This window comes from Theropithecus gelada, chromosome 14 (assembly GCF_003255815.1).
Source record: "Theropithecus gelada isolate Dixy chromosome 14, Tgel_1.0, whole genome shotgun sequence".
Taxonomy (NCBI): Eukaryota; Metazoa; Chordata; class Mammalia; order Primates; family Cercopithecidae; genus Theropithecus; species Theropithecus gelada.
The window spans coordinates 41,918,847-41,923,735 of NC_037682.1; positions in this window are offsets into that span (position 1 = coordinate 41,918,847).

The window sequence follows — 4,889 nt, forward strand, 5'->3', positions numbered from 1 at the left end:
AGTGATGATGAGCATTTTTCATATGTTTGTTGTCCACATAAATGTCTTCTTTTGAAAATTGTCTGTTCATATCCTTTGCCCACTTTTGATGGGTTTTTTTTTCTTGTAAATTTAAGTTCCTTGTAGATTGTGAATATTAGCCCTTTGTCAGATGGATAGATTGCAAAAATTTTCTACCATTGTGTAGGTTGTCTGTTCACTCGGATGATAGTTGTTTGTTTGTTTTTTTGTTTTTTGTTCTGTGCAGAAAGTATTTAGTTTAATTAGATCCCATCTGTCAACTTTGACTTTTGTTGCAATTGCTTTTGGTGTTTTAGTCATGAAGTCTTTGCCCATGCCTATTTCCTGAAGGTATTGCCTAGGTTTTCTTCTAGGGTTTTCATGGTTTTATGTCTTATGTTTAAATCTTTAATCCATCCTGAGTTAATTTGTGTATAAGGTATAAGGAAGTGGTCCAGTTTCACTTTTCTGCATATGGTTAGCCAGTTTTCCCAACAACATTTATTAAATAGGGAATCCTTTACCCATTGTTTGTTTGTATCAAGTTTGCTGAAGATCAGACGGTTGTAGATATGTGGTGTTATTTATGAGGCCTCTGTTCTATTCCATTGGTCTATATATCTGTTTTGGTACCAGTACCATGCTGTTTTGGTTAACGCAGTCTTGTAGTGTACTTTGAAATCAGGTAGTATGATGCCTCGAGCTTGTTTTCTTTTTGCTTAGGATTGTCTTGGCTATACGGGCCCTTTTTTGGTTCCATATGAAATTTAATGTAGTTTTTTTTTTTTTTTCTAATTCTGTCAAGAAAGTCAATGGTGTCTTGATGGGAATAGCATTGAATATATAAATTATTTTGGCCAGTATGACCATTTTCATGACATTGAATCTTTGTATCCATGAGCATGGAATGTTTTTCCGTTTCTTTGTGTCCTCTCTTATTTCCTTGAGCAATGGTTTGTAGTTCTCCTTGAAGCGGTCCTTCACATCCCTTGTCAGTTATATTCCCAGCTATTTTATTCTCTTTGTAGCAATTTTGAATGGGAGTTAGCTTATGATTTGAATGGGAGATTTGACTCTCTTGTTGTCTATTATTGGTGCATACTAATGCTTGTGATTATTGCACATTGCTTTTGTAGCTTAAGGAGTTTTTGGGCTGAGACTATGGTATTTTCTAAATCTAAAATCATGTCATCTGCAAACAGAGATAATTTGACTTCCTCTCTTCCCAAGTGAATACGCTTTATTTCTTTCTCTTGCCTGATTCCCCTAGCAAGAACTTCCAATATTATGTTGAATATGAGTGGTAAGAGATAGCATACTTGTGCTGATTTTCAAAGGGAATGCTTCCAGTTTTTGCCCATTCAGTATGATATTGGCTGTGGGTTTGTCATAAATAGCTCTTATGATTTTGAGATGTGTTCCATCAATACCTAGTTTATTGAGTGTTTTTAGCATAAAGGGGTGTTGAATTTTATTTAAGGCCTTTTCTGCATCTATTGAGAAAATCATGTGGTTTTTGTCATTGGTTCTGTTTATGTGATGGATTACGTTTATTGATTTGCATATGTTGAACCAGCCTTGCATCCCAGGGTTGAAGCTGACTTGATAGTGGTAGATAAGCTTTTTAATATCCTGCTGGATTCAGTCTGCCAGTATTTTATTGAGGATTTTCACATTGATGTTTGTCAGGGATATTGGCCTGAAATTTTCTCTTTTTGTTGTGTCTCTGCCAGGTTTGGGTATCAGGATGATGCTAGTCTCATAAAATGAGTTAGGGAAGATTCCCCTTATTTTGAGTCTATGTATGTCTTTGCACGTGAGATGGGTCTCCTGAATACAACACACCAATGGGCCTCGACTCTTTATCCAATTTGCTAGTCTGTGTCTTTTAATTGGGGCATTTAGCCCATTTACATTTAAGGTTAATATTGTTATGGGTGAATTTGGTCCTGTCATTATGTTGATAGCTGGTTATTTTGCTAAATAGTTGATGCACGTTCTTCATAGTGTTGATGGTCTTTAAATTTTGGCATGTTTTTGCAGTGACTGGTACCAGTTTTTCCTTTCCATATTTAGTGCTTCCTTTAGGAGCTCTTGTAAGGCAGGCCTGGTGGTGACAAAAATCCCTCAGCATTTGCTTGTTTAGAAAGGATTTCATTTCTCCTTCACTTATGAAGCTGAGGTTGGCTGGATATGAAATTCTGGGCTGAAAATTATTTTCTTTAAAAATTGTTGAGTATAGGCCCCCACTCTCTTTTGGTTTGTAGGGTTTCTGCAGAAAGATCTGCTATTAGTCTGATGGGCTTCCCTTTGTGGGTAACCTGACTTTCGCTCTGACTGCCCTTAACATTGTTTTTTTTCATTTCAACCTTGGAAAATCGGACAATTATGTCTCTTGGGGTTGTGCTTCTAGAGGAATATCTTTGTGGTGTTCCCTGTATTTCCTGAATTTGAATGTTGGTATGTCTTGCTAGGTTGGGGAAGTTCTGGATAATATCCTGAAGTGTGTTTTCCAACTTGATTCTATTCTCCCCATCACTTTTAGGTACAACAATCAAACATAGGTTTGGTCTTTTCACATAGTCCCATATTTCTTAGAGGTTTTGTTTGTTCCTTTTCACTCTTTTTTTCTCTAATCTTGTCTTCACCCTTTATTTTATTAAGTAGATTTTCAATCTCTGATATCCTTTCTTCTGCTTGATCGATTTGGCTATCAATACTTTTATACGCTTCATGAAGTTCTCATGCTGTTTTTCAGTTTCATCAGGACATTTATGTTCTTCCCTATACTGGTTGTTCTAGTTAGCAATTCCTCTAACCTTTTATCAAGATTCTTAGCTTCATTGCATTGGGTTAGAACATTCTCCTTTAGCTCAGTGGAGTTTGTTATTACCCACCTTCTGAAGCCTACTGCTGTCAATTCATCAAACTCATTCTGCATCCAATTTTGTTCCCTTGCTGGTGAGTAGTTGCGATCCTTTGGAGGAGAAGAAGCATTCTGGTCTTTTGAATTTTCAGCTTTTTTGTGCTGTTTTTTCCACATCTTCATGGATTTATCTACCTTTAGTCTTTGCTGGTGGTGACCCCTCAAATGGAGTTTTTGCGTGGTTGTCCTTTTTGTTGATGTTGATGCTATTGCTTTCTGTTTGTTAATTTTCCTTCTAACAGTCAGGCCCCTCTTCTGCAGGTCTGCTGGAGTTTGCTGGGGCTCCACTCCAGACTGTTTGCCTGGATATCACCAGTGGAGGCTGCAGAACAGCAAAGGTTGCTGCCTACTCCTTTCTCTGGAAGCTTCGTCCCGGGGGGCACCCACCAGATGGCAACTGGAGCTCTGCCAGATGCCATCTGGAGCTCTCCTGTATGAGGTGTCTGTCAAAGCTTGCTAGGAGATATCTCCCTGTTTGGAGGCATGGGTGTAAGGGACCCACATGAGGAGGAAGTCTGTCCCTGAAAAGAGCTCTAATGCTGTGCTGGGAGATCCACTGTTCTCTTCAGAGCCAACAGGCAAGAACATTTAAGTCTGCTGAAGCTGTAACCACAGTTACCCCTTTCCCCAGGTGCTCTTCCCAGGGAGATGGGAGTTTGATCTATAAACCCCTGACTGGGGCTCCTGCCTTTCTTTCAGAGATGCCCTGCCCAGAGAGGAGAAATCTGGAGAGGTGGTCTAGTTACAGTGGCTTTGTGGCATTGCAGTGGGATCTGCCCAGTCTGAACTTTCTGGCAGCGTTGTTTACACTGTGAGGGGAAATCCGCCTACTCAAGCCTCAGTAATGGTGGATGCCTCTCCCCCCATCAAGCTTGAATGTCCCAGGTCAACTTCAGACTGCTGTGATGACAGTGAGAACTTTAAGCCAGTGGATCTTAGCTTACTGGGCTCCATGGGCATGGGATCTGCTGAGCAAGATCACTTGGCCCCCTGGTTTTAGTCGCCTTTCCAGGGGAGTGAATGGTTCTGTCTCACTGGAATTCCAGGCACCACTGGGGTATGAAAAAAAAAAAAAAAACTCCTGCAACTAGCTCAGTATCTGCCCAAATGGCTGCCCAGTTTTGTGCTTGAAACCCAGGGGGCTTGTGGTATAGGCACCGTAGGGAATTACTTGGTCTGTAGTTTGCGAATAGAGTGGGAAAAGCATAATATCTGGGCCAGAGTACATTGTTCCTTACTGTACAGTCCCTCAAGACTTCCCTTGGCAAGGAGAGGGAGTTTCCATATCCCCTGGGCTTCCTGGGTAAGGCAACGTCCTGCCCTGCTCCTGCTTGACCTCCATGGGCTACACCCACTGTCTAACCAGTCCCAATGAGATGAACCAGTATCTCTGTTGGAAATGCAGAAATCACCTGCCTTCTGTGCTGGTCTTCCTGGGAGCTGCAGACTGGAGCTATTCCTATTCTGCCATCTCGCCCTGTTATTTTTATTTTTATCTTTATTTTAATTAATTAATTTAATTAATTAATTAAAGGCAGTCTTGCTCTGCTTCCTAGGCTGGAATGTAGTGGCATAATCTCAGCACATTGAACCCTCCTGCCTGCCAGGTTCAAGCGATTCTTATGCCTTAGCCTCTGTAGTAGCTGGGATTATAGGCACCCGCCACTATACCCAGGGATTTTTTTTGTATTTTTATTAGAGATGGGGTTTCACCACATTGGTCAGGCTGGTCTGGAACTCCTGACCTCAGGTGATCTGCCCACCTGGGCATCCCAAAATGCTGGGATTACAGGCATGAGCCACCGTGCCTGGACCTAAATTGGATATTTTACCATTGCTTGAGATTGAAGTTTATTAGTTAAAATAATGAAATAAATTTCACTCCATCCCTTTAAAAGTTTCTTAGGACAAATTTTTTTCTGTGTTTTGAAAATGTCACATAATTTTTATAGTGAACATTTCT